The sequence below is a fragment of the Panthera uncia genome, assembly GCF_023721935.1.
Source record: "Panthera uncia isolate 11264 chromosome D3 unlocalized genomic scaffold, Puncia_PCG_1.0 HiC_scaffold_8, whole genome shotgun sequence".
NCBI classification, from domain to species: Eukaryota; Metazoa; Chordata; class Mammalia; order Carnivora; family Felidae; genus Panthera; species Panthera uncia.
In genome coordinates this window covers 17,087,284-17,099,331 of record NW_026057586.1, presented here as the reverse complement: position 1 = coordinate 17,099,331, position 12,048 = coordinate 17,087,284, and the positions used below count along the sequence as shown (strand labels likewise).

Genomic DNA, 12,048 nt, shown 5'->3' with positions numbered 1-12,048 from the left:
GGAAGCTGATACAACACTATACGGTCATTATACGGGGATGAAAAACAAACGAATTTTAAAAATAAGAATCACAGCAGCTCACAGACTACGTTTAGGACCGACGGCAGCCCCCGCGGTGGTTGACTTTACTGTCCCCCCTACCAGTCTGTAAACCCTGTCAGTCTGGCTCACCATTGCATTACCAGAGCTTAGCAGATAAGGAGGAGTTTAATAAATAATTGTTGGCGGGAACAAATAGATTGGAACTACGTCAGAGATGACCCGGGCGAGAGGAGAAGGAGCCTGGCTGCCAACTATCGGTCAAGAGCTCCAAGTAGGATGAGTTAAGAATATATCTTTTGATTTAATAGGTTCCTATAACCAAGTGGCTTCTCTGACGCTAAGAAATCTGAGGAGACGCCAATGTCATAAACGTCAGTCTTCCTGTAAGGAAAGAGTAAAACGCTGGGGTTTCTGAGCGGAAGCCTGTGTTCACCAGGAACCACGGGCCGGCTTTCCCCGACGGCCTCCGTTTCTGCCTGTACCTCACGCCGCCACAGGACAGAGGCGGGCGCTGGGCTTTCTGGTCTGGCTTAGCGTGCTTGACCAAAGGTGATGATGACTTAGTGGGCTAAGGTCATGCTCTCCCTGCCTCCCAATCAATAATTTAATGTGACTTATCAGAAAGAGAGAGAACTGTTTACTTTAAAACCCCGGATCCCATAAAGGGAGAGGGAAAGACCTAAAACCCACAGAAGCTCGGGGCTTGCGCCCAGGCGGCCCGGCACAGCCCAGCAGAAATGGGGGGTGGTGGGGGGGGTGGAAGGTGCTGTCCACTGGCCAGAGAAGGGCCCAGGCCCAGGCCCAGACCCAGGCCCAGGCAAGACAGACACGGACTGGAAGGTAAGCGTCCCCTCCCCGAGCACCTAACAACTCCCCTGTGTGAACCGAGCTGTTCTTTGGGGGGGCCACAGACTCTCAGAAACGGAGGTGTGCCGAGTCCCAGGGGTTTCCAAAGACCCCGCACGGCACCTGAGCAGCGGCAAGTGTTACCTAACCACAGCCTATTTGAGTTTGTCTTCAGTGATGATTGTGTTTCTCCGGAAAGCCCGAGAAAGCCGGACACCTTTCTGGGGGTTCCAGCAGCGGAAAGGGCAGCTAGGGGGGAGTCGAGGGCCCAGAGGCAGCCTGGACTTTTGTGTCCTTGGGCCAACATGGAGCCCTTTCCTGTTTTATGATGGTCTGATTTAACAATAACACAAGACCTTCAAACAAGACCCCACCAGCAAGATAATTGGAATGAGGGGGTTTGTTTGGCCAGGAATCCCACCCCTTCCCCATGCTTTGGGGCTAGCATGCCAGCAAGGCTCCCCGTGTTTCGTTCTGGTGCTTCTGGAACGCCAGCCTCAGAGTCGTTCTGTCCAGCCTACGGTTCCCTGGACAGCCCTGAAAACAGCTGGACGCTCGCACAGAAACAAAACCGGTTTCTAGGAATCCCCAAGCCTCCACAATTCTCTTTAAAAAGAGCCTGTTGAGACCCCAACTTGCCTGAGAATTTTCCCGACGATCCTTCCCTCACTCCTGGTGGGCAATAAATGTGGATAATAAATGCAGGCATAAGGAACTTTCCAGATGTTTCCCTTGTAGATGGATTGCAATGAAAAAAAGAAAGAAAGAAAGAAAGAAATGGGTCTTTGCTCTCTGTTGACAAGTACATTCTATTTTAAAATTTCCATGTACTTTCAAAATGACAAGGCTCAGGTATGTGATACTGACTTCCTTTGCCTTTATCTAGACTAAGCCTAAAAGAATCAAGCTGATGCCTTTAATACGTCTGTTTGAAATGACAGTAATTGTGAATTCGGAATTCAGAAAAAGCATCTCCATTTATCTTTTGCTTTTAAAGAAATGTTTGGTTTTAATGCTGATGGGTTAGGTTTGCAGTGAGGTGACACTTCACAGACCCAGCAAGCACTCAGTCCTCTGGGGTTGGCTCTAGAACATTCTCAGCCCGTGGGAAACAAAATCTAAAAGCAAAGACAAGCTGCTCGCACCCAGATCCGTTGTGAGAAAGAATGGCGAGTTTTGGGGTCTATCTGGTACTTTGGAATCTAAGACAATTTGCAAGGAGTCGCAAGGCATAACGAATAGTTACGGTTGCAAAGGCCTCTTCCTTAATGAACTCGCCCTCCCCATTTATGAAAAGAAATCCATCACATAAAAAAGGGAGCAAACCCAGGCTAGCCTGTGTTTCACACCCCGGGCTCAGTGGGAAAACTGCATTCTGAACTGACCACAGCAACTAAAAATGTCTAGACGTTCAGTCCAGGTTGGGATGGTGAGGAACAAGAGAGGGGGACACTGCACAGAAATTTAATTTTAATAGACAGCCATTTAGGAATGCTTCACACGCGACCTCTCTCCAGAAGTAAGAGGATCCCTCAGGCCTTTTATTTTATTTTTAATTTTTTTAATGCTTTTTATTTATCTTCGAGAGAGAGACAGAGCACGAGCAGGGGAGGGCCAGAGAGAGAGGGAGACCCAGAATCCGAAGCAGGCTCCAGCCTCTGAGCGGTCAGCACAGAGCCCGACGCGGGGCTCGAACCCACGAACCATGAGATCATGACCTGAGCCGAAGTCCGGACGCTTAACCATCTGAGCCATCCAGGCGCCCCCCTCAGGGCCTTTCCAGCTGCAGAAAACTTTGCTGGCATTTGCACACGTTACCCTGAATAACATTCAACGTCTTTGCCTCATGCATTACTTTTTTTTTTTTTACAGGAAGTAACAGGTGTAATCATTTCCCAACCTGCTTCTAAACATCCTGTTCTTTATTAACTGGTACTATTTAAGGGCAGTTGTTAAATTTGAAAATACTAGAACAAAAGATTTTTTTTTCAAGCTGCCCAATGAGAAATGTCTTTGAAATTAAAAAAAAAAAAAAAAGATCCAAGTAGATCCTGGCATTAACCACTGCTAATTTTTTCAATTATGGTATATTATTGGATGGCATTTGAAAAAAACTGAAAACATTCTACTTGCTTGTTTATGCTGTTTTGCCAATTGACATGTTAACCGCTCCTACAGAAACAAAGAAATAATGAAAGATGAGGGCCATTCTAACTATGTTTAAAAATCGTTCACAAGGCTGAGAACATAATAGGCACTCAATAAATACGTGTTTTTCGATGGATGCAATAAGACGATAAAATTGTTCTGCATAATAAAGTCTTTCACTAATAACTTGCCAGGAAATTAGCCTGAAGCTTCTCTCTCTGCACAGCACTAACTTTGAAAGCTTGTCCCCAAAGAACCGTAAGCTCTAACCTCCCAATTTCAGAACAGTGTTTTTGCAAGAAGGAATTTTTATTACAGAGCCCGCCAAAAAAGAAAGAAAGAAAATCTTTAAAAAATTGAATTCTAATTAGTGTTCTCATTATGAAAGTACCACATTGATTGCAGAAATGAACAAAGGCAGAGAAGCAAAAAGGAGGGCGAAAAAGCCAAACTAGAATTCCACCACTCAGAGATAACGAGGGTTAACATCTGATGTTTTTGCCCCAGGCTTATATGCACTTGTCACTGAAAGGAGCTCATACTACGTTCCTGGTTTTGTAAACTACCTGCTTCATTCAATAAAATACCTTGAATCTTTTTCCAAGTCAGCAACCATTTTTCTACAATGTCACCTTCAACGACCAGATTATATTCTACATATATTACCTACCTTTTTCCTCTCATTGGCCATTTGGGTTGCTTGTAATGTTTGCTGTTGTACACAGTGCGTCTGTGGACAACCTTACAGGTTGTCTACACATTGGTAGACAAGAAAATCTTTTCTCCAAATTCAAGGGCTTTTTCCTTGAGACAATTTCTTGGACCAAAGAAATAGAAGTTTTGGTAAATAGAAAGCGGTTTGGCAAGCTTTACCTGGAACGCGTGAACTTCCTCCTCTCTTCTTCCCTGTTTACTCTTGCTTCCCTTCTCTGTCTTTTGCAGATTGTGGAGACGCCTCAGGCACACAGGGGCCACCCGGAGAAGTGGAGACACGCTCAGACCCCGCTGGAAGAGCCTGAGAGGTGAAATGGGTCCAAGCCTTTGCCAGATGGAGAGTTCTGCAAGTTCTCTTCCAGTTCACCTCCCAGGGCTTCTTCCTAACTGAGGCCAGGACACTTCTGGAGTCTCTTGTCACGGTCAACAACATCCCATGAGAGGCCGGGAAGTGGGGGTTTCTGTTCTAAGTCCCGCAGGCAAAGCCAGAGCAGATGAGCCTGACTATGGGGGAGGAACCCGAGATAGTTCATGACAAGAGCGTGTCCACCATGGCTGTGCCCAGAGTGCCAAGAGTTGGCGTGACTGGGGCCATCTGGACTTCTAGAGTTTGTATTCGGTGTGAGTCATGGCAAAGCCGTCTGAAGAGAGCAGGGCTACCAGTGGGCCATGTGGCACATTCCTGCTACCTTGCAAATGACCGCACCCTGTCAGGGCAAGTGAGAGTCTCGGACTGAACCAGAAGAAGTCAGTCGCTTCGCAGGAGGGTAAGCAAATCAACACACTCAAGAAGGTAAGGAAAAAAGGAGGCAGGGTTCAACCTCCAATCCCATGGAGACTGAGAGACTTTTGTAATGTGCTAATAACTGCACATTCTAGGTTGAAGAGGGTGATTTTGTGGTCTGCATATGAATAAGAGCCATTTTTACGAAAAAAAAATGCCAAAGGGTGCATATTCAGTTGTTAAAAAGGAGGCAGTTTTATGGCCACAGCAAGGTTCTGGCCAAATGGTAACCACTCAGTTATCCTGGGGGAAAAAAGAAACCGGCCCCCAACCTTTGCCTTTCCTAGCATTTGGGGGAAAATAAAGGATCAGGTGAAAATGGTTTATTTCCTCTTCTTCTCCATCGTGGGCAGGAGTTCAAATAGCAGTTAGAAACCATTTTTAACAGGAAACCCAGGAAAACAGAAGGGATTTATTCATAGGAGGCTCCCTTTTGCTAGAAAATGAGTATTATTAACAAAAAATTGAACAGTTCCTCTCTCTCCATTTCCCCCCTCTCCTTACCTCCCTTCATCTCCCACCCACTACTATGGTGGAAAATGACTATGGCGAATAAGATTTAAAACCTGAGCACCATCGGATGCCTTCGCATCCGATATATGTTCCCGAGAGTAAATTACAGCACATTCAAACGCCACATCCCCATGCAAAATAATGCCAATCTCCTTAGACTGCAGAATTTACTGGCAATGGATGGGGATCGACGAGGAGGTAAGAGCTGAGGAGGACCCATTGATCTGGTCGTATTATTACAGTTTACAATACGGTCTTCCACGGAGTCTTTGTCTCCTAAAATCAGTTCCCGCTAGGGATTCTCTGGCTCTTAACCCTCTTAGCAAATCGATGCAAACAGATTTCGCATCCACTTCCATAGGGTGTCTCATTCCTGCCGGTGGGAGGCCTTTGCAGGGGTGGTAACCAAGCACAAGGCAGCGGGTCCCTTTGGTTGCTCAACTGTTCCCGACAGAAGCCTGACATCTTTGTCTTCCTGTTGCTCAAGACGCTCCCCGGTCGTGACCCCTGTTTTCTCTGCTCAGGTCACTCTGTGGAGCTGGGAAGCTTCCCTGATGGTGGCCACGGGCAATGGTGGAATGTGGAGGTGATGTTAGCACCTTCGTGGCTACAGATTTTCCTTAGCAGAGCTGTGGAGTGTGACAATGGTGTTTGTGTCCAAACTGTCAAACGCCATTATCACACTAAATAGCTACTGTTAGGCCATCCCTCCGCTCGATAAACGCCTTGGCATCCATTCGGTTTGGGCAAGAAGGTTTATGTTATAGCAGTGTGTGTTCCCAGTCCGGAATCCCGGAGCGAATTCAGGCCTGTTGGCGCTCAGAGCCGGTACATCACCCAGACTTTAGCTGAGGATGAATTTTCTTGATTTCTGGAGTCAATAAAAAATAGGGCAGTGCTCCCCAGAGCACCCACCACAAGGGCAGGCGTGCGGTCGTTGTTCAACCCGTGCGTATTGAGTTGAGTAGTGAGCGAAATGTGAGATGCGGAAGCAAAAAGTGGGTCAAATCTAGGATAAATAAACCACAGGGTTCTAGGAGCAAAAGTAAGGCGTGCGGGTTCCTCACTCTGCATCACACAAAAGCAATCTTCTAATAAACGTTCACGTGGCTTCACTGACCTTCCCGAAATTCTAGGACGTGTTCGATCTCCACGGATTTTCACCACGGTCGAGGCTGATTACCTCATGCGCGTGCGAGGTTCTTTTTCCTTATGTTTCAATGAATTGCCATCAGGAAATTACACATGAACTGGGTGTGAGTTGCCATAGCGAATCTGAACATTCTAAACCCAAGCAGCTTCCGGGAAAATTGGACCAGCTGGGTGTTCTTGTTTGAAACACATTTTTTTTTTTTCTCTTTTTCTTCTCTGAGAGGCGTTTAAAGTAAGGAGTGGGTTCTGTGCGGGCCTGAAGCTTCTTTCCCCGAGACTTGGCTAAACGAGCTCGTATATGTTTAATCCAACTGCAAGGTTTGGAACAACCCTCAGAAACAAGGTCATTCGATCATTCAACCATTCATTTATCAAACAAATATGTATTAAGAGGCTACCACGTGCCTGGCTCTGCCCTAGGCCCTGCGGATACTTTTAAGTGAAATGTGTCTGACATCCTTTCCAGCAAGGAGCCGAACTGTGCCAAACAACTCCAAGCCCCTTGCTGGAGGGCACCACGGGGAGTGCAGTCCATACAGCAATGATACACTGTAACGGCTCCAAGGTCCCGAGAAACTTCCATCCAAAGAGGAGGTCCGCCTCTCCTTCCACCTTCCTCTTCTTCCCTCCTGGCATCATCCACTGTCAGGAGGAGAGCCAGCCTCCCCCACCCCGAAATAATTAATACACTGACATTCTTTCGTCTGTCCTTCTGGAAGGATCACTCACTGAGGAAGTGATGATCGAGGGCTCTGGGGTATACGGGTCGCCCCCTCGCACACTATTTCGTCCCATCCGTGCAACACGGCAAAGATGACAGGCGTGGGGTTCCTTCCACCGGTGACAAGCTGAGACTGAGAACGGCCCTGGAGTTTTCTAGAAGGGCAACCGCAGGTCAACATGGGTCTCCTAAATCCGAAGGTCTGTCCTTTACCTGTGGCCTTCCTCCTTGCCCCGATTACTCCACAGAACCTCCTGCTTCATAGCCCAGAAGCTGGTCACCTGTCTGCTCTGTCAAGGGACTCTGAGGGACAGCCTGTCAACTAAGAGATGACTCATATGACAGTGTTTCCTTGGGAGAGTTCATAATGCAGAGAAAGTCAAAAGCAGCGAAACACCATAATCGTGAAGTGGAAGGGAGGGAACATCCCAGAGTTAGTGTCGGGGTCCAGAGGGGGGTGGCCTAACTGCCCAGACGCGGAGTGACCCGGCCAACTGATGTGGCACATCCCGACCCAGAGTCTCAGGATGTGGGCCATTCCCAGGCTCAGGGACAACGCAGAGATGGCCTCAGGCACCCCTGTCCCTCATTCCCACTTGCCCTGAGATTTTCTTCAGGCAAAATTAAACAGGAAGCAAACGGAAGGACATTCTACATCTTTTCTCCTCCCTTGGCTCACCAAGTGGCTCATTATGATTCCTGCCTGGGTTAGTTCTGCATCTGAGATTGGGGACCGTTTCCTATAGATCTCTAAGGAACACACAGAAGGCAAACCCACTCCCCATTTTATTTCTGAAGTTGATTTATTTATGATGAGAGAGAGAGTGAGAGAGCTTGAGCTCATGAGCCAGGGAAGGGCAGACAGAGAGGGAGGGAGAGAGTCCCAAGCGCTGTCAGCTCGGAGCCCGACGTGGGGCTCAACCTCAGGAACAGTGAGATCACGACCTGGGCCTAAGTTGAGTCAGACGGTTAAGCGACTGAGCCCCCTAGGCGCCCCCACTCCCCATTTGAGAGCCCTGTCTCCCTCCACCCCGCTGCTCAAATCTCTCACTGTGCATCCTTCTGTGGCTCTGCTCTCTTCCCCCCTACTGCCCGGGACGTGATTCCTGCAGGGTTCTCCAACAAAGCATTCCCAGGGGACACTTCCTGACTCCCAGTAGAGGCTGTACGAGGCAAGGGTCCAATTGGAAATGCAGGTGAGGTCACACTCGAGCTGAGAGGCGGCAGAGGGCCCAGGTGGCAGCGCTGAGGTGCTTTCTTCCCCGGGACACAGGTCTTACCCTGTGAGCCATGCCAACGAGCTTCATCTTAGTCCTACGTGACCTGCGAATGTGCTGGTTGCCGCTTAGAGCCTGTCCCATGTCCCATCCGTCCCCAGAGGAAGTTTTGTGAACTGGCTCTTCGACACATTTTTTTCCCCTGCACTCTTCTTAAATCTATATTTTCCACTTGGTGTGGTTTTTTTTTTTTAATTTTTTTTTATGTTTATTCATTTTTGAAAGACAGAGAGAGACAGAGCATGAGCAGGGGAGGGGCGGAGAGAGAGGGAGACACAGAATCCGAAGCAGCCTCCAGGCTCTGAGCCGTCAGCCCAGAGCCCGACGCGGGGCTCGAACTCACGAACCGCGAGATCGTGACCTGAGCCGAAGTCGGACGCTCAACCGACTGAGCCACCCAGGTGCCCCCACCTTTTTTTTTTTTTTAATTCTTCATTTTTCCACTTGGTGTGGTTTTTGAATCAGAAGACACTAGGATGTTAAACTGGACACCAGTTTCGGCTTTGTTCCAATGAGGAAATTGAAGCCCAGAACGGTTGAGGGACGTGCCCGAGGCCAGTCAACTCGTCTGTGGGCGAGCTGGGCCCAGGCTTCACCACCTCATGCCTGTGGTGTTTTCTGGTGTTTCTACTGCCTGCCAAGAATAAGCACAAAGAGAGGTCAAGCAGTACTTGCCGAACGAGGGACTGGAGGCCCTGTAAAGTCCCCTTTCCTTTTATTCCTCTGAGAACTGTCTCCTTTAGGTTTCAAAGGGACGCTCCCGAGTGTGATATTCTAGAATTTGGTGGATGGGTCCACCTTCGCCTCCCCCCGCTCCCGACATCATCTGCCGTTCCCTGGAAAGACGTGGGTTGACTGGTTACTTTGTGTCTGGTAATGTACCGAGCTCTGGGGACACAAAGGAGGCTGCGTCCCTTCTCTGCTCTCAATCTAGCAGCTGGACAGTGGTCTCAACGAAGACGTTTAAGACCTCAGCATATTAGACGCCATCACAGAACCAGAGAGCAGGTATCTGAGCGAACAGGGCCTTTGGTTCCCACTGGCCCTGGTTCAGACACACTGAATCTTTGACATTATAATCCTTTTTGGAAAATAATCACTCATCTTTATTTTGGTGATAAAGTTGCCAACAGGCTATAGATAAAGGGCACTTTGTTGCACACCGGGTGGCTGTGCCGAGTGCATAAAGGTTTTTTACTTTTGCTTTGCAACCGGGGAGCATGGTGAACAGCATAGGAAGTGCTGACGGGGCCCTCGCAGGGGTTGGGGGATGGGTTAGAGCACTTCTCAATTCGGTGTCTGAGGAATCTGCATTTCTGGAAAGAGCTGGGTAGGCTGTGAGCCGGTTGTCTTCCACAGTGCGGTCGGCGTTGATTTTCACACCACCAGGCCATCAGGCTGATTCCTCCCTTGCTACCCCCTGGCCCATCACACAAAGCCTCGTCCCAGACCAGCGCAGAATGTCCACTCTCAGTTTCCCCTCCCTTGGGACAGGCTGGAGGAAGCTGCCGGGTACAAATCCACGCACCCAAGGTGTGCCATTGCTTCTCTTTGACATCCCGGTTTCCTTCCAAGCTTTCTGAAGGAAAAGGAAAGGTTCCAAAGCCCATCCGGGTTTACAAAAAAAGTATGGGGCGCCTGGGTGGCTCAGCCGGTTGAGCGTCTGACTTCAGCTCAGGTCATGATCTCACGGTCTGTGGGTTCGAGCCCCACGTTGGGCTCTGGGCTGACAGCTCAGAGCCTGGAGCCTGCTTCGGATTCTGTGTCTCCCTCTCTCTCTGACCCTCCCCCGTTCATGCTCTGTCTCTCTCTGTCTCAAAAATAAATAAAACATTAAAAAAAAATTAAAAAAAAAAAGTAAACGGCCTCTGAAAATTCCAAAGGGCTTGGTCGTAAGATAGCCTACTTTAGACGGCAGGGTCACCATACGTGTCCTGAAAGAAAAGATGGACGTGACACAAATGTATTGTGTACTCAGAATACTTAGACACCGTGCATAGGATGCACAGATGAGCAAGGCATTCATGCACTCATTCATTCATTCATTCACTCATTCAAGCAACATTCAGCCCCGTGTTCTTACTATGTGTCCGGCATTATGCTAGTCTCCGGGAATTTAAAAATAAGATGCTTCCTCCAGAATAGAGTGCTGGCAACCTAGTGAGGACACAGACGGGCAAATGGGTAACGGCAGAGCCGAGCCTCAGATTCTTTGAGGTAGGTGTGGGGTGTCACGGGGGCCTTTAGGAAGGAAATACCGCCGGTGGCAGGTCAGAAAGGCAAGCGCCAGAAGGAGACCAGGTGGATCTCCAACCTGGGCTGAAGTGAATATCCTCCTGTTCGCCCACCCCTTGAGCCTGGGGCCACGCTTGGGAATACTGCCCCCTCGTGGTAGGATATGCCCTGCACTTGGGAATACTGCCCCCTCGTGGTAGGATACGCCCCTGCACGTCAGAGCGCCAGGCGCCCCAAAGGGTTTCAAGTTTGCTACCCCAGCGTTCCCGCTTGACTCCGTTCAGAGCTTCCCTGACAGCAGAATTGGGCGTTATCTTTGAGAAGTCAGTTTTCAAAGGCTTGAAGGGGACGGAGGGAGCAGCAGAAGCCATCGTTCTAGCGAGTGTCCGCTGGCCTGTTAAATGGACCAGGCAAGAACTAATCTGGTTCCACCTAGAGAACAAGTGCCTTCCTTTTCTCTTCGCTGGCACAGTTGGCCCGGACAAAAGCTCATTACAGCCCTTCCTGTTTCTTAAGGCTGCCTGTCTTCTAAGCACCGCCCCCTGTCGCGCTTTTCCACTTGGCTTCCAATTCCAGTTGGGTGCAAAGAAGTCGGAGATCGTCTCCCCCTATTTGGATGCACCGGATGCTGTGTTTACCGTCGCTCTCCCTGAGCCCTACGCCTGAGAATTCCCAGGTCTCGTCTACATCTCTGCACGAGCTCAGGCCATCTCAGCATTTGGAGGCAGGGGTAATGCTGGACTGGGTAAAACAGGGAAAGGGCCGCTGTATGCGAAACCAAAAGGAGGTGGCGGCAGACTACCCCCAAATGTAGGTCGTGTGTGAGGAAATTTTGATTGCAAGAAGCGATGTTTTCTTAGATTATCTCAAGCAATTCATTCTTACGGCAGCGCTTCTGAAGTACCTGCTAGATATAAGGCACTGAGGTGCAGAAAATTTCTTGGCAGGGGCCACACAGCACGAAAGGGACGGGAATCCCCCAGAAGCTCCCGGTCACCAGGTTGGGCCTCGTAGAAAGTGGCAGATAGTCAGGATTCATGAGTGCTCCAGGGACTGGGGTGTCTGGTCTCCCCCAAGGCTCTAGAAATAAATTAGGCCTCTGGGGCGCCTGGGTGGCTCTGTCGGCTCAGCCTCCAACTTTGGCTCAGGTCACGATCTTGCGGTCTGTGAGTTCGAGCCCCGCGTCGGGCTCTGTGCTGACAGCTTGGAGCCTGGATCCTGCTTCGGATTCTGTGTCTCCCTCTCTCTCTCTCTCAGCCCCTCCCCTGCTCCTCTCTCTCTCTCTCTCTCTCTCAGAAGTAAATAAACATTAAAAAAAAATTGGAAGTAAGTTAAGCCTCTACCATTAAGGTGATTCCTTTGTTCCCTTTTTCTGTTCTCCCTGTTATCATATCTCTGTCCATCCTTACCCACCGTTTCTGCTGACCTATAACTACTTTCTCATATCTTCTGCTAATTCTGGGGTCTCAATGGCCCCCGCTACTTAACGGCCTCCACTTGCCTGCCATGCGTGGTGTCATTTCAGTTTCTCTACATGCCAACAAGTGACTCCTTCCTCCCTGTATCTCCAGTTTGGAGCCTGGAGCCACAGGACTGATTGACTCGGTTAAGCTGTG

The 12,048-nt window shown here is 49.2% G+C and overlaps 1 long non-coding RNA gene across 1 annotated transcript; it reads left to right on the top strand.

Moving 5' to 3' along the window:
• The first annotated feature begins 342 nt into the window (after positions 1–342).
• LOC125914735 (uncharacterized) lies at positions 343–6,215 on the top strand. The gene is made up of 2 exons (XR_007455409.1): positions 343–882; positions 3,979–6,215. It is a non-coding gene; the product is annotated as an uncharacterized LOC125914735 (long non-coding RNA).
• Positions 6,216–12,048: the final 5,833 nt, after the last annotated feature.